The sequence below is a fragment of the Heptranchias perlo genome, chromosome 20 (genome assembly GCF_035084215.1).
Source record: "Heptranchias perlo isolate sHepPer1 chromosome 20, sHepPer1.hap1, whole genome shotgun sequence".
Lineage (NCBI taxonomy): Eukaryota > Metazoa > Chordata > Chondrichthyes > Hexanchiformes > Hexanchidae > Heptranchias > Heptranchias perlo.
Window position 1 is genome coordinate 17,559,512 of NC_090344.1, and position 23,487 is coordinate 17,582,998.

The window sequence follows — 23,487 nt, forward strand, 5'->3', positions numbered from 1 at the left end:
ATTCCATTAGCCTTTTTGATTATTTCTTGTACCTGTCCATGATATGTTATTGATCTATGTACATGGACACCTAAGTTCCTTTGGAACTCCACAGTTTCGAATTTTTCACTTTTTATAAAGTATTCTGATCTATCTTTGTGAAGTCCAAAGTGGATGACCTTACACTTGCCAAAATTGAAATCCATTTGCCACGGTTTTGGCCATTCATTTATTATATTAATATCTCTCTGGAATGTTGTGCGTTCATCTACACTGCTTACAACGCTACCCATTTTGGGGCTATCGGCAAACTTCGATGTGTCGTTCTCTATCCCGTCATCTAATATCAATGAAACCGCCTTGACATGGGGGAAATTCCAATTCAGCATCAATCTCTTCATCATCTTGAGACATTTTATTTACTTTACATGTGTTGTGCCTTGGGAACTTCAGCACTCTGTCCTCTGGAGCTCAAACATGATCTGCATGTAATTCAATCCTACCAAATGCAATTCTGAGAAGATGTCAGAAGCCAGTTGGTGTCTTTTCACTCAAAGTAGTGGCATAGCAAGGCTCATCCGGGACTTGAACCCGGAACTTCTCGGATATTAATCAACTAAAGTCCCGAAGCGAGAATCATGCATCGAGATCAACCAGGCGCTGTTACTTGCTTCGTGCAGCCAGTGTAAAGTTTCGCTGTCTTCCAAAGCCGATCGGCCATCCTTTCAGACCTCTTCTATCCATCCAATCTCGATTTCTATTCCGGTGTGCGGTAATATCAAGTTGTACACTAACTATTTCCTGTCGCCAATATTCGTTTCCCTTTACTGAATTGGTTTCGTCTGTACGACTTGTATTATCAAGTAAGACGTTTCAGAATTAGTTGCTCTGAAACAACATTGCTTTAGAGGATACCGAGAGGTGTAAATGAAAAGAGGAACCTTGGAGTGCATGTCCACAAATCCCAGAATGTAAGAGGACAGATAGTTAACGTGGTTACAAATGCATACAGGATACTTTCCTTTATTAACCGAGGCAGAGAATGTAAGAGCAGGGAGGTTATGGCAGAAATTTTAAAACAATAGCTAGGTCACAGCAAGAATACTGCATACAGTTGTGGTCACCACATTACAGCATAGATGTGATTGCACTAGAAATGGTACAGAGGAGATTTACGACACTGTTGTCAGAACATGAGAATTCTAGCTATGAGATTAGATTGGATAGGATAAGGTTGTTTGCACTGGAGGTGACGAGGCTGTTGGCAGATTTTATTGAGGTGTATAAAATTATGACGGGCCTAGATAGAGTGGATAGCAAGGATCTATTTCCCTTAGCTGGGAGGTCAATAATCAGGGTACATAGATCTAAGGTGATTGGTAGAAGGATTAGAGGGGAGAGGAAGATTTTTTTCCACCCAGCAGGTGGTGGGGGTCGGGAAATCACTGCCGAAAAGGGTGGGAGATGCAGAAACCCTCAGCGCATTGGCAAAATAAAAACTTCAATATGCAAGTTAAGATCCGTAACAAACAGGATTAGGTATCAAACGCTGGAAAGTGAGATGAGGCTCGGTACCGATTTTTCGCCGGCACAGGCACGATGTGCAGAATGGCTTCCTTCTGTGGCCGAACTTTCTCGGATTCTATGATATGATTGCCGTCTGTCTCGGCATCGTGATAACATACACTCTACCATAAGTATACTTTAATCAAATTGGTGCTTTGTTTCATTGTGAGAGCGAAGAGACATAAGTGTATAAGCATTAGCTACAGCAGCTGGGTTGCACCTTTACTTTACCTACCGTCTCAGTCCCTTTTTTGCCCTCCTCTGCTGGTGTTGCAGTTTAGATCAGCCTTCGCCGTTCAAGGAAGCCTGAGAAGCCATCAGGGGTCAAACAGAGACAAGAGACAGAGACAGGGAAAGATACAGAGGTGCGTGCAAACAAAATAAAGAGTATAAATTTTAAGTTTTGCAAGCTAGCAGAATTTAAGTTACAGATTGGGAGATATTGCTTCTCGGTCTTGAAATCTTGGAAGAGAAGATTGGACGCCCAATTAATAGCACCGGCCACGTTGAAGTATCTCTCATGCTGGGAGAGAGGTAAATGCGGTCAATTAATTCCAATTAATGTATTTGAGCATTGAAGAGATCTTTAAGCCGTAGCACTGCGAGCCGACTTCAAACCTGAGCAGGAAAACCCCATTGGAGTTTTGAGACAACAGCTTTCACCACTCGTCCATCGCAGCTGTGAACAGCATGTTCGTTCAGACAGGATTCCATTTGGAAACATGGACACTTTGCCCAAGTCAGCATTGGTGGTTCAGGGGTAGAATTCTCGCTTGCCACGCGGGAGACCCGGGTTCGATTCCCGGCTAATGCACGACTATTTTGCATTCTGCACCAAGGAGGAACTTCGGAACAGGATTCCGGGATTTGGTCCTTCCAGCCTGTTCCGCAACTCAATGAGATCATGGCTGAGTTGTGACTGAACTCCCTGCACCCGACTTAGTCCCATATCTCCAAATACCTTTGGTTAACAAAAATCTTTAATCACGGGTTTAAAATTAACAATTGTGCTCACATCAAACTGCCGTTTGTGGAAGAGACTTCCTCTCTTTGCTTGTCGAAGTGTATCCTAACTTCACCCCTGAAAGTCCTGACTCTAATGTTTAGGCTATGCCCCCAAGTCCTAGACACCCCAACGAGCGGAAATAGTTTCTTTGTAACGACCCCATCAGTTCCTCTTAATAGCTTGATAATTTCGATCACATCAGCCTTTAATCTACTTAATTACAGGGAATACAACCATAGTTTGTGTAATCTCTCCTCGTAATTTAACGCTTAGAGTCCAGGTATCATTCTAGTAAATCTCCACTGCACTCCCTCCAAGGACAGTATATCCTTCCTAAGGTGCGCTGTCCAGAACTGAACACAATACTCCAGGTGTGGTCCAACCTGAGCTTTGTGTTGCTCTGGAACAATGTCTATTCCCTTGTATTTTCGTCCTCTAAATATATCGTCCACCATTCCATTCGCCTTTTTGATTAATTCCAGCACCTGTCCATGACCTGTTTTTGATCTATGTACATGGACACCTAAGTTCCTTTGGAACTCCACAGTTTCGAATTTTTCACCTTTTGGAAAGTATCCTCATCTATCATTGTGAAGTCCAAAGTGGATGACCTCACACTTGCCGAAATTGAAATCCATTTGGCACGGTTTTGGCCATTCATTTATTATGTTAATGTCTCTCTGGAATGTTATGCTTTCATCTTCACTGCTTACAACGTGCCCATTGGCAAACTTCGATATCTCGTTCTCTATCCCGTCATCCAATATCAATGAGACCGCCTGCCCTGGGGGAAATTCACATTCAGCATCATTCTCTTCATCATCTTGAGACATTTTATTTACTTTACATGTGTTGCCGAGGCATCGAATGTAAGAGCAGGGAGCTTATTCTAGGAATGAATAATTCACTAGTTTGGCCACAGCTGGAGTATTGCGGACAGTTGTGGTCACCACATTACATGAAAGATGTGACTGCACTAGAAATGGTACAGATGTGATTTACGACGATGTTTGGAGGACTGGAGAATTTTAGCTATGAGGATAGATTGGATAGGCTGAGTGTGTTTTCTCTGGAACAGGGGAGGCAGAGGGGAGATTTATTTGAGGTGTACAAAATTATTACAGGCCTCGATTGAGTGGAAAGGAAGGACCTGTTTCACTTAGCAGGGAGGTCAATAAAAAGGGGGCAGAGATTTAAGGTAATTGGTAGAGGATTAGAATGGAGCAGAGGGGATTTTTTTCCACCCAGCGGGTGGTGGGGGTCTGGAACTCGCTGCCTGAAAGGGTGGGAGAAGCAGAAATCCTCATCGGATTTAAAAAGCACTTCAATATGCACTTGAAGAGCCATAACCGACAAGACTACGGACCAAACGCTGGGAAGTCGGGCGATGCTGGATACCTCTTTTCCGGCCGGTACAAACAAGATGGGCGCAATGGCCTCCGCTGGCGTAAATTTTTAAGATTGTCTGATTCTCTGATATGTTTGTCTCGGCATGGCGATAACATACACTCTACCATAAGAATACTTTAATCAAATTGGTGATTTGTTTCACTGTGAGAGCGACGAGACATGTATGTGTAGACATTGGCTGCAGCAGCTGGGATGCACCTTTACTTTTCCTACCGTCTCAGTCTTTCTTTAACCTTCTCTGGTCGTTGCAGGTTCGATCAGCCGTCGCCGTTCAAGGAAGCCTGAGAAGTCCATCAGAGGACAACACAAGAGACAGAGACAGGGAAAGATAGAGAAATGCATGCAAAGAAAATAAATGTTATGAATAGAATCATACAATCATAAAATGGTTGCAGAACAGAAGGAGACTATTCGGCCCATCGAGCCCGTGCCGGGTCATTTTAAGAGCAATCCAGTTAGTCCCATTCCCCCGCTCCTTCCGGTAGCTCGAAATTTTTATGCCTTCAAGTATTTATCGAATTCCTTTTTAAAACCCACGATTGAATCTGCTTCCACCATCCTTTCAGGCAGCGCATTCCAGATTATAACTACTCGCCGGGTAAAAAAGTGTTTCCTCATATCGCCTTTGGTTCTTTTGCCAATCACCGTAAATCTGTGTCCTCTGGTTCTCAACCTTTCCGCCAATGGGAACAGTTTCTCTTTATTTACTTTATCTAAGCCCTTCATGATTTTTAACACTTCTATCAATTCTCCTCTTAACGTTCTCTGCTCAAAGGAGAACAACTCCAGCACGGGGTAAATGCGATCAATTAGCCTCAATTCATTAATTTGAGCATTAAACAGCTCTTTAAACGTTACTGTGAAATTATGGTAGCGTGGCCTCGCGGTCTAATGTGTTAAATTTAATTTCTTTCGATGTGTGGGTTTGAATCCCGCTGCTTTTAGAATTTCTGCCAATGTTTATTTTGTTCTGTTCACAGAAATCCCGATTGTAGTGCGATGGAGCAGAGGATGTGAAAGGAGCTGAAAGTGTAACTGCAGATATTATTTTCATCACGGGGACAGGACACGTTTCCACAGGTAAGGGCCTCTCACCTTAATATTATTTCCAGCAGAGTGGGACAGGTGATCAGAGTGACCGGGCTCCAGCGGCGCAGTCAGTGCACGCTCCTTATCTGACAGTACAGGGTCGGGAAATGCCGAGGTTGTTAGTTGAGTCTCACCAAGATGAACGAATCCTTTTCCTTGTGAACATTTCGAACGGAGCTGAACGTATAATTGAGGTGCTCCAAAATGCATCAATTAGTTGTATCGCTACGTGGTTCCTCTTGTTGCAATAGTGATGAGATATTTAGTGTTATTAGTTTACAGGTGGGAGGCTGCGGTATTGGAACCATAAACTATGATTTTGATCAATCTACTAATTTGGGGATTTAGCTTGAGTTTTAAACCAGCGCGTTAGAACGCTCAGCCACGATACTTTCCATCTTGCGATCATCAGGAGCTACTTTTACAGGAATTGAATTACTGCAAGCAAGAATTATACCCCTCAAGCACCAATGCTCGAAAAGCAGCAGGATGAATGTGTCCAGTTGGAAACCAGTCTGAAGGAACATGCAGTCTGACAGAGCCGGAAGTTCAGCAGATTGACTTTTGCGGTGAGCAGATGATCAGCCTCCTTCTTCAGAGTGTTTCGCCAATCCAGCTCAGAGTGGATTAAGCATTATAAATTCGGGTGGGACTGGAGCCACTTGTGTAAGATGAAGTGTAGGGAGTTGTTTTCCTTCCTTGACGGACATTAATGATCCCGTTGTAGTTTTGCTGCAAAATTTCGCTTCCCAGCGCGGAAATCACCGAACCCTGAGCTAAAATTCAACGATGGTGAGATTCAGACACACAACCTTTGCAGTGATTAGAAGTCCCACGTGCTACTCATGGCATCACAAATCGGCTATCGATTAGGTTATTTCACGTTACCCATATGCTGCTTTGGAACTTTTGCTGCGGTGCAGTAAATGGTTCGAAAGCTCAATGGGGATTCAAAGCGCTGCTGAGAAATCGACACAGCGATGGTATGTGCAATGCATGGTGCTCTCTCCATCCCAATTGCTCTCTCTTTCTCTCTCTCCCATTTGCACACTCCCGCTTTCTCTCGAGTTCTCACTCTCCCCGTTTATCTCAATAGGGTTGGAATACAAGGGGTGGTTGTCATGTTACAGCTGCACAGAGCTCTGGTGAGACCCCATCTGGAGGACTGCATTCAGTTCTGGGCGCCCCACCTCAGGAAGGATGTCTGAAACTGGAGGCTCGAGGTGCTGAATGGCCTATTCCTGTTCCTGTGTTCCAATGAATGGAACAATAATTCAAGTACAGGGACCGTAATGTATCAGGATGTGTGAGTGAAGAATGTTTTCTGTTTGAAGTACTGATTTCCTTCGTGTTCCAGTTCAGTGCAGTCCAGTCCAGACAAGCTGCTCGCACAAAGTGGCATTTTCTGTGAGAACGCGAAAAACAGTACCGAGTGCGGGTCGGCCTGCGCGTGAAATGGAAAGTGAGGTGAAATACTCCCACAAGCTGTTGATGTCTCTGTTTCCATTTCCAAAACGCACGCACGCACGGGCCGAATCGATGCAGAGAAAGCTACGAGGCGAAGCAGGACTGCCGTGGATCATTTGAAGCAACTGGAACACACAAGATTCGGCCCGTTTCACGTGGCATCTCCTGTTTCTGAATCTTCTTACCCTCCTGCTTCCTCTACTCCTCCAGCTGCCAATTGAATTCGATGCCTGATGCAAATACAGCCAATACATGAAACCTATCTTGACCTGGTCAGCAGGGAGAGAGAGGGCAAGAACGGTGCTGGCCATTGAGAAGGGATGGATTTTGTACATGCCGGGAAAGGTCTCATCTCCCTGCTTCTTCGCTTTGCGGAATATCTTATTGTTCAGGAGATGATCTCACTACCCCCCAGGCCCATGATCCCCACTCACACTCTCCTTCCAATCTCACACACCTTTGCTTAGGTTTGAAATCGTGTATGTTTTCGCACTTGGATTAAATTTGAAGAAAGCGATGCTGTGATAACCCGGAACTATTGAGGAGATGCAGTGCAAGAAGATACTTAAAAGGGTAATGATAACAGTGACTGTTCTGACACTCTGAGCTACAGTTAAAGGCTGAACACATTTAAAGTCTCATGCAGCAGGTCCAGGTCCAAATCTTTCACGTGGCATCTCCTTCTGCTTCTGTCACTCCTTTTCCTCCACGTAGAGTTCACTTGGAATTCCTGTGCGGCTGCGTTGCGCATTTTCCAGATCTATTCGACCGCAATTCGCTCCAGTTCATCAATTGCAGATACCAGTTTCATCAAGACACATTTTCACAGAAAAGGGCTGTTCATCCTTTTGTTTTTCAAGCACAGTAGGGCAGATGATCAAAGTAACCGGATTGGGTGAACTGTCTGTGCAGGTGCCTGGTGGGCTCGTGGTTATGATTCGGCATTCACACCTATGTAATGAATTACATGAAACCAAATAAACTCGACGAAAAGATGAATATTTCTGTAAACACCATTAACCAACCTATTATTTTCTGTTGCAGACTGAAAGAGACGCTAACGTGGTTACCGACTGACACTCACAAGTTTAATAATGATTTGTTTTGCATGTGAAACGCTTTTCAGACTGCATTTTAGAAATGGTCAGTGTGTATGACACCAGGAGTTTGGTGCAGCCGTTGTTAAATTGAACAGGAACCGCCGATTGTCGGCCTATCAACACAGGAGAAGAAACTCGCCCCTGAAGGTACATATCGAGCAAGTTCCAATATAATGAAGAAAATCTGCCCGGGATCTAAATGGGGGCTTTTTGCATGTGAGGTGAACGTGCTAACCGCTATAATACAGAAACCGCAACACGGTAAGTAATTGTAAAAATGTTCAGTGCAACCGCTGTTCAATTTCACAGGACCGGTGTTTTGCATCAAACAGAAGTTAGCAGCAAAAAGTGTTATTAATGGGAATAGTGGGACTGAGAAATGCTTAAACAGCCGGCACCCTGTAAAACAGAGCTCCAAATATCGGTTTAAATAAAATCCTGAACTGACGGAGCGGAGGACAATTAAAGATTGAATTATATCGCAATTCACCGAATCTAAACAACGTTTAAAGAAGTGAATCTCTCAGGAGTGGGATTCCTGCGCTTTTGGTGAGGAAGTGTGGCGGGCTGCTGCTTCCGTCCCCCGCACTCCGAGAGGCGCGGTGGAGGTCGGTACCAATCTCCATCCTATGTATCCGGGTCCACACGTTTCCTGTGGAGCTGGTTGCAGAACTGCAGCTTCTGACTCCAGATCCGAAGACTCCGTGTTTGAATTACGTTGGGTCCCAGCATTTTCACTGCGGCTCAGGGCTCTGCGACTGATTCAAAATTGGGACAGTGTTTTGGGGATTGGCTGTTCAGCGTTTGCGCAGTAATAACAAAGTTAAATTTCAAACATCATTGTTTTTTTTTCTGTTACTTTCTATTTACACCCTCTCCAGTTTTATATAGAAACAGATATCAATGTTTAAGTGGTGTGCTGTCCAATGTTTGTGGAATCAGTGTAATTCAATTTGATGCATTGAATGGCTTTTTCTGTAACTTTCTATTTAGACCCTCTCCAGTTTAACATAGAAATAGGTCTCAATTTTTAAGGACTCCAGTGTGCAATGTTTGTGGTATCAGTGAAATTCAATCTGCTACTTTAGTCTATTCCTTCTCCAACCCAAACTCTTGTCGTTAGATTTGTAACATCACCTAGTTCAAAATGGGATAGTCAGTGATATAAATAAATCAGTAACAACCCCGAAATCTCAGCGGGTATATTTGTTCCAATACTCAGTGACCATCTCGATTTCCATTGAAAATTTCAATCAGCAAATCCCAGCGGGTATTTTGGGTTTGATAAACTAATTTAATTGCTTGACTGTTTCCTGGAAATGATACAGTTGGGATTTCCTTACCCGTACCGGCAATTGAATCAATACATTCGTTCATTTCGCAAATGACAGTTGCAGAAATAAATAAATCTCGACATGTAACATAGAAAAGCAACTCTTCCTGTCATTAAAAACAAATTACGCATTTATTTTATTTGCTTACGTTTAAATGTAGAACATACATTCAGAACTGCCCTCTAAACTTAAAAAATGGTAAAACAATCCCAGATTTCAAACACAGAGCATGATGCTCATGTATAAGTAAGATCAATCATTACTTTGTGAAATTTGCATTCTAATTGTCTTTATGATGTTACGGAAAATATTTCTAGATGTCCGTCCCCAACTTAACGGAGAAACTAAGATGAAAACCGAAAGGATTTTTCAAAAACTATTTGGAGCGATTTGATGGGTTCCCCATCTCCTTTCTTTAATTGATACCTTTTGCTAATTGTTCATCTTGATCCGTTTGCTTCATTTTTCCTCAGTTATTTATGGTTCATTTTCTACCTGTTAACGTTGTTAAATATTTGATTTGTTTGTTCCCTCCTTCTTGACTTGTGATTTGTTGACCTCCAGGTAAAAGTCTGAAACAGAAATGTGTTTATATTCAGGAGTGACTCTGAAGTGTGAGACCGAGAGGTGATGCCGGATGTGTGACCGAGAGAACAACTGCTGTTGGCAGAACTGTCCGTAACCCAACATACCCTGTATGGCATTGCACATGGTAGGCCGGATGTTTTATGTTGACTGAACGGCTATGTGTACAACACACAACGGATTTTACTGCTGGTTTAACTCCACAAAGTATAATCACCATAAATAACCAAAGTCTCAGATCAGTTGGAATTTAATTACTGTTGTTGAGGGGAGTTTGTACATTGAAAGGAGTTTATACATTTAAAGCTCCAGGTAAACCTGCAAACCTCTCTCGCCTGTGGGTGACGTCACCATGAGGTGTCTACCTTTCTTTGCGCTTCTGGACTTCTGAAATGTGATTGAACCTTACCAAAAGTTTCCTATAATTAGTGAGGAAGGGAGGTATCAGTGTAAATGGGAGATCTAATCGTGGTTGTTTCACTGGGTACCATGGGAACCGGATACATTGCTCATTCCAGTTATTTGTTCAGCAGGAAACATAAATCATTCTCTTTAACTGTACTCGCCCGAAGGAAAAGGAAACAAACAAAACTGCTCAGTTCTTTGTTTTCGCTTCTTCTGCTGGTTTACATTCACTCACCGAGAAAGTGAGAGAGAGAGAGACTGAGAGATTGGATTGGCCTTTTCACTTTGTAATCGATTGCACTTTGTACTTATTGTAAGAGACGGTTCCACCCAAACTATCCTGTGCCTGATATTCTCATTAATACCAAGATGTGTTCAAAATGAGTTTCTACCAATTTTACAAAAGCTGTGCAGCGAAAACTACTTTGAAACGAGTTTCGCTTTGCAACCTTTAATAGCGATGGGCTACTGGTTGTAAGTGAAGAAGGTTGTACACACAGGCCTTTGGATCAATATCCTCGAAACGTGTTTCGGACACATTGTATGAGAGGTCCGTCTGCAAGTGAAGGAACATTTCCGCATTGAAGCTCTGGAATCCTTTCCTTGTTGGCTCCGGAATTAATACAAATACCGCCCTTTGTTATTTTGTTGCTGAATTCACAAATTGGGTAAATATCACATTGGAGACTTAAGACAAAAAAGGCCCCGACCAAACGGGCACTTTGAGCAGCTTCGCCACGGAGCCAAATCAAGCTGCAACTTCACGACCTCCCCTCACTGATACCTGTCAGATACCCTCCACTGTCTGTTGGAGTTTTTGGCCGTTTTGTACTTTTCTGTTTGTCGCGTCGATTTCGCTGTGTTCACCAAAACCGTTTGTATCTCTCGCTCCGTTTCGCTCGCTGTGGCAATGTGTGGATTGATTCTGAATGAAAAATGAAATAAAAGGTCTTAATTATCAGGTGGGCCAGTGGCGCAATGGATAACGCGTTTGACTACGGATCAGAAGATTGTAGGTTCGACTCCTACCTGGCTCGGTTTTATGGAATTTTCCCCGTGACACTGGGGAATGAATGAGTCAGACATTATAATTAGGTATTGTTTATGGTGAAGCAGCAAATAAAACAAACATTCCATTTTGAATGGTTCAGTTTCAGTTATGTAAGAAAAAACTTTGACCACAACGTGATTCCAACAAGCCGCCTTTTAGGTTGATGTCAGACACACTAACATTGCAGCACGAGGTGTCGCCACCGCGCAAATGGCCTTCATGTGTTTACGGACCTTTCAGACACTTCGTGTGACAAAAGAGCTTTCCAATCCCCGCCACCTCCTGAACATCGAGGCGTCCGGCAGAAGCAGCATTCACCGCCAGCACCGATATCGCGCTGCCTTTGCCGTTCTGCAGGAAATCCGATGCTGAAAATACAAAGCAGGACGGACAGTATCTGGAAAACAGTTAAACTTTCAGTGTTCAGACTTTGGTGAGAACTATAAGCAGGAATTTGGGTAGATATTAACTGGGTGTGTATTCGGAGTGCGCTGTTCTTTTATAAACTGTGGGAGCGTAGATATCAGTGCGATGTCTATATATGAATTGTGGGTGTGTATATATGAGTGAGATGTTTATATATTAATTGTGGGTGTGTCTTTCCGAGTGTGATGTTTATATATGAATTATGGGTGTGCATATATGAGTGAGCGAGTTTTTATATGAAATGTGGGTGTGTATATATGAGTGCGATGTTTATATATGAACTGAGGGTGTGTATATCTCAGTGTGATGTTCATTTATGAACTGTGGGTGTGTATATATGAGTGTGATGTTCATATATGAACTGTGGGTGTGTATATATGAGTGCGATGTTCATATATGAAATGAGGGTGTGTATATATGAGTGCGATGTTTATACATCAAGTGCGGAATGACCTGAAGTGACAATTCCACCCGGGGTTATCTGTTGTTCCAACGAATGACACAAAGTTCAATTAACATTAGTCGCAAATCACTCAGTTGGGCGGGCGTTGGTCTAAAGATCTGAAGATCTCGGGTTTCTGCAATTTGAGTTATTTACCCGTAGCCCTTCATGTTTTTCCCTTCACGTACTTATCCAATTCCCCTTTGAAAGTCACGATTGAATCTGCCTCCAGCACTCACTCAGGCAGTGAATTCCAAATCTTAACCACTCGCGGCACAAAAGCGTTTTTCCTCATATCGCCTTTGATTCTTTTACAATCACCTTAAATCTTTGTCATCTGGTTCTTGACCTTTCTGACAATGGGAGCAGCAACTCTGACTGGACCCTTCAAGATTTTATCCACTTTCCCCTTAAATGCATCTATGTGATTTGCCTCAACTACTCCTTGTGGTAGCACGCTCCACATTCCGACCAATCTTTGGGTAAAGAAGTTGATCCTGAATTCCCTATTGGATTTATTCGTGACTATCTCATACTTATGACCTCTGGTTTTGGACTCGCCCACAAGGCAAGTGAAACCATTTTCTCTATGTCGACCCTATCAAACCCATTCATTATCTTAAAGACTTCTATCAGGTCACCCCTCGGCCTTCTCTTTTCCAGAGAAAAAAATCGTAGCCTATTCGTCCTTTCCTGATAAGTCTCTCCTCTCAGTTCTTGTATCACCCTTGTGAATCTTTTCCACCTTCCCCAATGTCCCTATATCCTTCTTATAATATGGAGACCCGAACTTTGCCCAGTGCTCCAAGTTTTGTCCAACCAAGGTTCACTACGAGTTTAATATAACTTCTTTGCTTTTCAATTCTATCCCTCTAGAAATGAACCCCAGTGTTTAGTTTGTTTTCACGTGGCCTTATCAACCAATGTCGCGACTTTTAGTGATTTGTGTATCTGTGTCCTTAGATCCCTTTGCTCCTCTATCCCATTTAGACTCTTATTATCCAAGCCGTATGTGGCCCACTTATTCTTCCGACCAAAATGCACCACCTCACACTAAGCTATATTTCAATTAATTTGTCATTTACTCGCCCATACTGTAAGGTTACGAATGATTGCCTGTATTTTTCGCATTTTTCCTTTGTATTAATTGGAACTCCCAATTAGGCGCCGTCCGTAAATTTTCAAAATGCACTTCCGATTCCCGTGTCCAAATCAATAATGTAAATTTTGAACAACAACGGCCCCAGTACCGATAAATTTTGAACAATAGAGATCCAAGCACCGATCAATTGTGAACAACAATGGTCCCAGCACCGATAACTTGTGAATAACGGTGATCCCAGCACCGACCAATTGTGAACAACAGTGATCCCAGCACCGATCAATTGTGAACAACAGTGGTCCCAGCACCACTAAATTTTGAACAACAGTGGTCCCTGCACCAATAAATTGTGAACAACAATGGTCCCAACATTAATTAGTTGTGAACAACAGTGAACCCAGCACCGATCAATTGTGAACAACAGTGGTCCCAGCACCGATAAATTGTGAACAACAGTGGTCCCATCACCAATAAATTGTGAACAGTGATCCCAGCCCCGATCAATTGTGAACAACACTGGTCCCAGCACCAATAAATTGTGAACAACAGTGGTCCCAGGACTTTTGATCTTGAACTACAGTTGAAACTTCTGCAGGAAATGAAAAGAAGCGCCCAAATCGCTCCACGTGAATCTCAAGCACGTGGGGAAGAAGTTCAGTGCAAATAATCAGGAATTTAAAGGCACTTCAATGACCTGCACTTTCTTTGAATAAGTTTTGTTCGACATTGCATTCGAACCGGAAATCGCACTCGGCTTTCATATCACCGAAGCACAGTGTCGCCGCTTTGTATCTGTCTGCCTGGAAGTGACGAGGTTGGACTAGGCACGGTCTGATCCAATTTTTGAAATCTCACCAAGCGCCAGGGAAATGAAACTTAGAGTCGAACTGTCCCTGTAAGTGATGAGGTGAGGGGAATGTCGCTCCAAACAGATCGGGATAGAGCGCAGTGCAGCCACACAGGAGCTCCAAATCCACCCTCTCGCCAGTCGGCAATTACAAATTTTAACCGAAATATCCATTGGCCCAGAGTCACCCACTGAAATGGAGTTTTTCCCGGACACATTTTTTTCTTAACATTGGTTTAAAAGTGAAAACTGCGGTCCACTTCACTGCACGTGCAAGAAGGAACATTGTGGACGCTGCCCGCGTGCAGCAAGATCTGGACAACATTCAGGCTTGGGCTGATAAATAGCAAGTAGCATTCGCGCCAGACGAGTGCCAGGCAATGACCATCTCCAACAAGAGAGAGTCTAACCACATACTCTTGACAATCAACAGCACTACCATCGCCGAATCTCCCACCATTAACAACCTGGGGGTTACCATGGACCACAAACTTAACTGGACCATCCATATAAATATTGTGCTATAAGAGCAGGCCAGAGGCTGAGTATTCTGCGGCGAGTGACTCACCTCGTGCGTACCCAAAGCCTTTCTACCATCTACAAGGCACAAGTCAGGAGTGTGATGGAATACCCTTCACTTGCCTGGATGAGTGCAGCTACAACATCAGTCAACAAGCTTGGCACAATCCCGAACAAAGCAGCCCGCTTGATTGGCACCCCAGCCACCACCCTAAACATTCACTCCCTTCACCACCGGCGCACCGTGGCTGCAGTGTGCACCATCCACAGGATGCACTGCAGCAACCCGCCAAGGCTTCTTCGACAACATCACCCAAACCGACGACCTCTACCACCTAGAAGGACAAGGGCAGCAGGCGCTAGGTAACACGGCCACCTGCACGTTCCCCTCCAAGTCACACACCATCCCGACTTGGAAATATATCGCCGTTCCTTCATCGTCGCTGGATCAAAATCCTGGAACTCCCTACCTAACAGCACTGTGGGAGAACATTCAGCACACGTGTTGCAGAGGTTCAAGAAGGCGGCTCAACTCCAACTTCTCAAGGGCCATTAGGGATGGGCAATAAATGCCGGCCTTGCCAGCAACGCCCACATCCCATGAAAATATACAAATTGTCGAAAGGTTACAGCATGGGTGGAGGCCATTCGGCTCTATCAAGAGCAATCCAGGTAATCCCACTCCATCACCCTTTCCCAGTAGCGCAGCATTTTTTTCCTTTCATGTCCTTATCCAATTCCCTTTTGAAGGCCATGGTTGATTCTGCCTCCATCACATCCTCGGGCGATGCATTACTGATCCTAACAACTCGCTGTGTAAAAAAGTTTTTCCTCATGTCACCTTTGGTTCTTTTGCCAATTACTTAAAATCTATGTCCTCTGGTTCTTGAACCTTCCGCCAATGAGAACAGTTTCTCTCTATCTACTCTGTCTCGGCCCTTCATGATTTTGAATACCTCTATCAAATCTCCTCGCAACCGCCTCTGTTCCAAGGAGAACAATCCCAGCTTCTCCAGTCTATCCACGTAAATAAAGTCCCTCATTCCTGGAATCATTCTAATAAATCTCTTCTGCACCCTCTCTAAGGCCTTCACATCTTTCCTAAAGTGCGGTGCCCAGAACTGGACTCAATACTCCAGTTGTGGCCGAACCAGTGTTTTATTGAAGTTGATCATGACTTCCATACTTCTGTACTCTATGCCTCTTTATATAAAGCCCAGGATCCCGTCTGCTTTTTTAATGATTTTCTCAACGTGCTCTGCCACCTTCAACGATTTGTGCACATAAACCCCCAGATCTCTCTGTTCCTGTACCCCTTTACAGTTGTGCCCTCTAATTTATATTGCCTCTCCTCGTTCTTCACAGCAAAATTTATCTCTTCGCATTTTTAGCGTTAAATTGCATCTGCCACTTGTCGGCCCATGCCACCAGCCTGTCTATAACCTCTTGAAGTCTATGACCATCCTCCTCACTGTTTATTTCCCTTCCAAGTTCTGTATCATGTCCAAATTTTGAAATTGTGTCCTGCACACCCAAGTCCAAGTCATCACTTTATATCAAGAAAAGCAATGGTCCCAGCACTGACCGCTGGGAACACCACTGTGCACCTCCCTCCAGTCAAAAAAATATCACCATCACTCTCTGTTTCATGTCCCTCAGCCAATTCTGCATCTGTTGCGACTGACCCCTTTATTCCATTTGCTGCAATCTTAATGATAAGCCTACCGTGTGGCACTTTATCAATCGCCTTTTGAAAGTCCATATACACCACATCAACTGCATTACCCTCAACGACCCTCTCTGTTGCGTCATCAAAAAAACTCTATCAGGTTAGCTAAACACGGCTTTCCCTAATCAATCCACACGCGTCCAAGTGACTGTTAATTCTATCCTGGATTACCGTTTCTAAAAGTTTCCCCACAACTGAGGTCAAACTGACTGGCCTATTGTTGTTGGGTTAATCCTTACAACCTTTTTTGAAGAACGGTGTAACATTGCAATTCTCCAGTTCTCAGGCACCACCCCCGTATCTATGGATGTTTGGAAGATTATGGCCAGAAGCTCCGTAACTTCCACCCTTACTTCCCTCAGCAAATTGGGTTGCATCCCACCAGGACCGGGTGATTATCTAATTTAAGTGCAGCTGGAATTTCAAATACCTCTTCTTTATTATTTTTTAGCACATCAGTAATTCAACTATATCTTCCTTTACTGAGTCTCTGGCAGTATCTTCTTCCTTGGTAAACACATGCACAAAGTCCTTTTATTTTATTCGTTCATGGGATGTGGGCGTCGATGGCGAGGCCGCCATTTATTGCCCATCGCTAATTGCCCTCATTTAGGATCTCGGCCATCTCCTCTGCCTCCATGAGTAGATCTCCTTTATGGTCCCTAATCGGCCACACCCCTCCTCATACTACCCGTTTAACGTTTACATGTCTGTAGAAGACTTTTGAATTCCCTTATATGTTGGACGCCAGTCTATTCTCATACTCTCTCTTTGTCCCTCTTATTTCCTTTTTCACTTCCCCTCTGAGCTTTCAATATTCTGCCTGGTGAATGAATGAATAAAAAAAAAACATGTCAGGATTTCCTTCAGTCTGAAACAGGAAGTTACTGGTTGATTAATCGCGATTTGAACAAGCATTCGTCTTTTTTACAGAGCGAATGAGTTTTGCGTAATTGATAAAGTGAATCATTTTGTAAAAGTTAATTCCCTCAACGGGAACCGGAGCCGTCTCCCGCACTGAGAGCATTTGCAGAAGGCAGCTCTCTTCTGCGATTTTCCTATAACAGCTCCATCGGTAGAGTTTCCGTCGTGTCGTGGTTATCACGTTCAACTAACCCGCGAAAAGTCCCCGACACACAACCAAACGGAAATATTGTGGAAAAAGTAGTGCACTCAGAATCACTAAATATAAAAAAGGAAGAATTCACTCTGTGTTTCGATATGAATAAAATACAACGCCTCACAGAACCGGTAGAGTTTCCTTCCTCTGCCCAGTTCTACACACACTCAAGCACTACACATATACCGACAGTATCTCTCCCTCACTCCCGTTTCCTGCCCTGACGGTACAGGAAGCCCCTCTCAAAGCTGCACATTGCGACTGGTTTCAGTTGTTTTGTGAAAGATCATTAAATGATCCTGCTGCGCTGCCTCGGTTAATAACTACAGTCATAAACAACATTGCAGCCGCGGCAACAAACACATCAGTTTTTCGATGTTCGATGTTCCCCAGCTCCTGGATTGTGTGAGGCCACGACAGCAACAACATTCAGGCCGTCTGTCCGGCCTCGCTCTCTCCACTCACACGTTAGACCAAGAGAGATAGGAGCAGGTCTAGGCTATTCGGCCCCTCGAGCCTGCTCCGCCATTCAATGAGATCATGGCTGATCTGATTTTTACCACAACTCCACTTTCCCGCCCTTTCCCCATATCCTTTAACTCCCTCACTGATCAAAAAATTTGTCTCACTCAGCCTTGAATGTGCTCAATGACTCGGCCTCCACAGCATTTTGAGGTAAAAATTCCAAACATTCACAACCCTCTTGGAGAAGAAATTCCTCATCATTTCCGTCTTAAACGGGCGACCCCTTATTCTGAGACTATGCCCCATAGTTTTAGATTCCTCCATGAGGGGTAACATCCTTTCAGCATCTACCCTATCGAGTCCCCTCAGAATCTTGTATGTTTCATAAGATCTCCTCTCATTCTTCTAAATTCCAATGAGTATAAACCCAACTGTTCAATCTTTCCTCACAAGACAACCCTTCAATACTCGGAATCAACCCAGTGAACCTTCTCTGAACTGCCTCCAATGCAAATATGTCCTTGTTGCTGGTGGAAATCAGAAAATTCCGCTTCAGACAAAGCATTACTGCCCATCCCTGGGAAACAAGATGCCACGGAAGCTTTGACAACACATCGCAGGCATCGTTTGACCCGCAGTTGTTGCTCCGATGCAAAGCAGAACTTTGTGAAGCCAGCTGTTTCAAAATTTATAGCCTGAGCAGGGACTTGAACCCTGGACCCTCAGATCACTACCCACATTAAAAGTCTGATGCTCTACCGACTGAGCTACTCAGGCGCTATATTCAAAAAGCTTCTATTATACAGATCCATGGTAGGACTCTGACTTATCCCTCGGAGACGTCGAACCATGGTGAAGATCCGATTTATAAAATTCTCAGTAACGTGTTGAACATGACGTAAGAAACATGGACTCCGAACTTGTGATTTATAATTCTTTTTTCTGCCAAATGTCTTGTTATTAGTGAGCACCAATTAAAAAAACACTTTACCCAGTGGCTCAAAAGCTAAATTGTCCCACACGGGAGATGGAAAATGCCTCTCGACCTTTCACCGTATGAACATCTGTGAGCTGAACAATTTCTTCCGTTATACATTGACACCAGGCAGCAAATTTCCCTTCCAAATTTTCCTTACACGAAACTTCCAACCGATGAATAACCTCTTAACGAAAAGAAAAATTGTGTGTTTGGTTCTTTTGATTTAAAGATCTCGTACGGCCCCGTTGTCATATCAGCTGCCCCTCTCCCCCTATGAACAAGTAAACAGGCACCTGCTATTGCAAGACGGTAGGCCAGAGGAACCCAACTGCCCAGATGGGAACACTAAGAAGTTGATGCAACATGGAACAGACCAGTTGTATCTTGAACTCCGGTCAAAATGTTTGAAGCGAAAAGTTCGACTTTTATCGGTGAGGTTCGAATTCACAACCTGAGCATTTCTGGAGCACCAAAAACGTTTCGCGAACTGTTCGATTGCGCGACAAGAGCACAAAAGCGTTTAACTTTCGGTCTCTCGATTATCGTTTCGTGACAAACAGAAGCCTCCAATCAAGATGCGCTTCGTTCAATATCCGCAGTAAACTTTAAAAGCCGTGGAATCTGAAACAAAACCCCAGAAGATAAGAACTTTTAATTATATTATTATTATTAACTTAAGGACAATTTTTGATGGTACTTTAAGAAGGATTTGGAGAAAATGTGAGATGAAACTAACAAACTCTCTCTGGGCTGTCGTTGACTGAAGAGATGGGCCTTATTTGACTTGAAAACTGAGGTTCGGAACTTTCCGATGGAGAAGTGTGACAGAAGATTGTGGTTAGTGGCAGTTGCCGGGGAGATCGAGAGGAGGGGCAGAAAAGTCAAAGTCACAGCTGTGACAGCTCAAGTGCTCCGCTTATCTGTAATATTTAAAAAGTAATGTACAGTACGGGGCAAACCGATTTGGTATCAGTTATCAAAAATATTAAAAGACATAGGTTCAAAGACGGATTTGTGAAGAGGGAACGGATTTAACCGCCAGACCGAAATCATTCCACATGAATCTGAAGCGTCTTGGGGAAAACGGCAGTGCGAACTGTGATGTTCGTGTCATGATTTGAAAGACCCTCCAATTACCGACAGTATCTTTGAACCGGTTGGGCAGCAAAACCGCGATTGAAGCCGCTTTGTATTTGTCAAACGTGCAGATGATGATATTGGGGTTGATAAGGGTCGAGTTCAATGACATGAAATCTAACCACATGACCCGAAAATCGACTGTAAAACCGAGTTTTTCCTTTAAGTCGTGAATTGAAGTGAAAGGCGCATCAAACAGATCAGGGAAATGAAGAGCAGAATACGTGGATGGAACTTGCACGAGTGAAAATCCCTCTTTGTCGGAAGACTCTGTCCCCAGTGTTGGAGAGGATTGATATTTCGAGCTTTTATTCACCAGCCTCAACTTCAGCAATTTCCCGTTTGCTGACAATGACATGAGTCGAAATGAGCAGGTCCAACGAGCCGGTCTGTAACACAGGCCAATGACTCAGTTCAACTCGTTAACCAGTCACTGGGTTCCGTTATAGTCGTTCCAGTCAGTAACACACAAAGATGAATTTGAAACAGAAAGAGATAATTTTTAACACTTTATATCAACCACCGGCGTTTCCCTCTTTCCGGCTTTTAGAACAATCTGTTTCACAGTTTGTCAAACCCGAAACAGCCTCTGGGATTTGCTGATTGAGAATTTCAGTAGAAATTGGGACCGTCACTAAGTATTGGAACAAACATTCACGCTGAGGTTTCGGGGATGTTACTGGTTTATTTATATCAGTGAGTGACCGATTTTAAACTAGGTGAGGGTCTAAACCTAAGATACGAGTCTGGGATAGACAAGAGATTCTTCAATGTATCAAGTTAAATTACACTGATTCTACCAACACTGTACATCACATCCCTTAAACATTGTTACCTGTTACTGTATAAAACTGGTGAGGGTGGAAATGGAAAATAACTGAAGAAACCTTCATTGCATCAAACTTAATTCTGATTATTATTATTATACAAACATTGCACAGCTTATTCCTTAAAAAAGACCCAATAAAAAAACAGTCGCCAGTCCCCGAGCCGCTGTGCTTGTGGTATGATTTGCACCCGCTTCTGACTGACTTGAGATCAGACGCACTCCCGTTAAAAGTAAACAGATGGAGCCGGATTCATAACAGAAAAATGAGGACCGATCTCCGCGGTTCTCCAAGAGTGCGGGAGGCGGAATAACAGCAGCACACAGAGTGATCTCTCTAAACCAGCCGCTGCCGCCGGAGAGAAGCGAGTCCTGTTCCGAGCCGTGTCTGCTGGGCGCCTGCCGACCCTCTCTTCACTGAAGGGGACCAATTCAGCACCAACTCACACACCATTGGATCATTTAATCACCTTCAACACCTGAATTACATCACCACTTAATCTTCAATACACAAAGAAATTCAAGCCTTGTCCACGCAACCTGTCCTCACAGTGTAACCATTTTAGCCCCGGTAGCATTCTGGTCTTTCTGCGCTGCACCTCCTGCAAGGCCAATATATCCTTCCTGAGGTATGGTGCTCAGAACTAAAAGCCGTACTCTAAATTTGGTCTCAACAGAGTTTATATAATTGTAAAATAACTTCCACCCGTTTGAATTCCTGCTCCCTTGAGATAAAGGCCGACATTCCATTAGCCCTTTTAATTATTTTTGCACCTGTCTGCCAACTCTTCTTGATTTCCCAAAATATCTCTGCTCACCAACAGTTCCTAGCTTCTCACCATTTCGGAAATACTCTGATTTATCTTGCTTAGGGACAAAGTGGATGGCCTCACATTTCCCCATATTGAAACTTTGAACAGTCTGGGGCTCTTTTTTATAGAAAATAGAAGGCTGAGGGTGACCTGATATAGGACTTTAAGATTATGCAAGGGTTTGATAGGACAGATGTAGATTAGGCGTTTCTCCTTTTGGGATTGGGGACGTCAAAACTTAGGGCCATGAATATAATAGTCATCAATATATCAAATATCGCATTCAAGAGAAACATATTTATCCGGAGAGTCGTTAGAATGTGCAACTCGCTACCACAGGGAGTAGTTAAGACAAATAGCATGGATACATTTACGGGGAAGCTCGATAAGCACATGGAGGAGAAAGGAATATTCGGGTTTGCTCATCGGGTTAGATGAAGAGAGGTTGGAGGAGGCTCGTCTGCAGCATTAACACCAGCATAGTTTGGTTGGGCCGAATTGCCTGTTTCTGTGATGTACATTCTATGTAATTCTATGTAAGCTCCATCTGCCACACTTTTATCAACTCACCTAATCTGTTAATTTCCCTTTACAACTTTATGCTCCCATCGACACTACTCACTGAGTCACCTAACTTGGTGTCGTCGACAAACGTGGATATACCGCTCTCTATTCCTTTATCTCCCTCATTTATACAAAAAATAAAAAGATGATTCGCCGGTACAGATCCCTGGGGGACACCATTAATCAAATCCTGTCAATTTGTGTACATACCCATTAACCCGACTCTCTGTCTCCTACCTCCGAACTAACTCGCTCCCCATGGCAATGGGTTGCTTTGAATTCCACATGTTCTCATTTCTGTTAACAGTCTCTGATGCTAAACCTTATCGAATGGCTCTGGAAGTCAATATGCATATAACACCCATAGACACTCCATTATTTACTACGTTAGTTACATCTTCAAAAAGTTCATCTAGTTTCGTTAGACTTGACTTACACTTTACAAATCCATGCTGGCTCTCTCTGATCAATTCATGTTTATCCAAGTGCTCAGTTATTCTTTCCCTAATGACAGATAGTGGTAACTCCCCCACAAGAGACGTCAGACTAATAGGTCTATAATTTCCTGCGTTATCTCTCCCACCCTTCGTATATAATGGAATGACATTTGAAATTTTTCAATCCGTGGAACAATTCCTGAATCAAGAGAGTTTTGAAAGATCATGACGAAAGCATGTACAATGTCCTCACCGATTCCTTTTAATCCCCTAGGGTGGTGAACATTATGTCCTGGAGATTTGTTTATCTTTAGTCTAATTATTTTCTCCATTACCATTATTTTACTTACACTGAATCTCCTTGATTTATTTTCAGTTTTCCTCTGTCTGTGGTATATTGTCCTCATGCCTTTCTGTGAGTATCAGCAAGTCTGCCATTTCCTGATTTTCAATTACAATATAACCTCCATCTGTCTTTAAGGGGCCCACATTACTCTTAGTCACCCTTCTGTCTCTTAATATACGTGTAAAAACCTTGAAAGTTGTCCTTAATTTCAATCACAAGTTTTTCTCGTTTTCCCTCTTTGCACCTTTTGCGATTTTTTTTAGTTTCAGCACCACAATAAACAACACTTCGCTGTGAAATTTGCTTAATTAGTTCTTCAGTGTCAGAGCGAGAATTGTCCATCACTAATTTTTATTTAAAGTAACAAACAAACAGAAGCACACATATTCATTCGTGTATCAAAGCACTGATGGACACAGAAAGGCAAACACAGCTTGAAATGCAGGCAGTATCGGGATTCACAGGTGAACTGGCAAGCGAAATCGACAAAGATAAAACAGTCTGAACCCACAACAGAATGTGACGTGTAGCTGATAGATATTAATGAGGAGGTGGGAAGCAACCCCGTGAATTGGCACCGTGGCTTAGTTGGTTAAAGCGCTTGTCTAGTAAACAGGAGATCCTGGGTTCAACTCCCAGCGGTGCCTTTTTTTGTAATTCATGGTGTTTCGTGAATTTGAGAAGCATGCAGTGCTGTGTTTTGTTCAGGAGCAAACACGGAACTGATCAGCAAGTCTCTTCAGA

At 43.3% G+C, this 23,487-nt stretch overlaps 4 non-coding genes across 4 annotated transcripts; 3 read left to right on the forward strand and 1 right to left on the reverse strand.

Annotated features, from left to right (window-relative positions):
- The first annotated feature begins 2,288 nt into the window (after positions 1–2,288).
- Positions 2,289–2,359, forward strand: trnag-gcc (transfer RNA glycine (anticodon GCC)). The gene has a single exon. It is a non-coding gene; the product is annotated as a tRNA-Gly (tRNA).
- Positions 2,360–10,905: 8,546 nt separating this feature from the next.
- On the forward strand, positions 10,906–10,978 carry trnar-acg (transfer RNA arginine (anticodon ACG)). Its single transcript has one exon. It is a non-coding gene; the product is annotated as a tRNA-Arg (tRNA).
- A 7,356-nt stretch (positions 10,979–18,334) lies between these two features.
- trnak-uuu (transfer RNA lysine (anticodon UUU)) lies at positions 18,335–18,419 on the reverse strand. The gene is given in 2 exon segments: positions 18,335–18,370; positions 18,383–18,419. It is a non-coding gene; the product is annotated as a tRNA-Lys (tRNA).
- Positions 18,420–23,316: 4,897 nt separating this feature from the next.
- On the forward strand, positions 23,317–23,390 carry trnat-agu (transfer RNA threonine (anticodon AGU)). The gene has a single exon. It is a non-coding gene; the product is annotated as a tRNA-Thr (tRNA).
- The last annotated feature ends 97 nt before the right edge of the window (positions 23,391–23,487 follow it).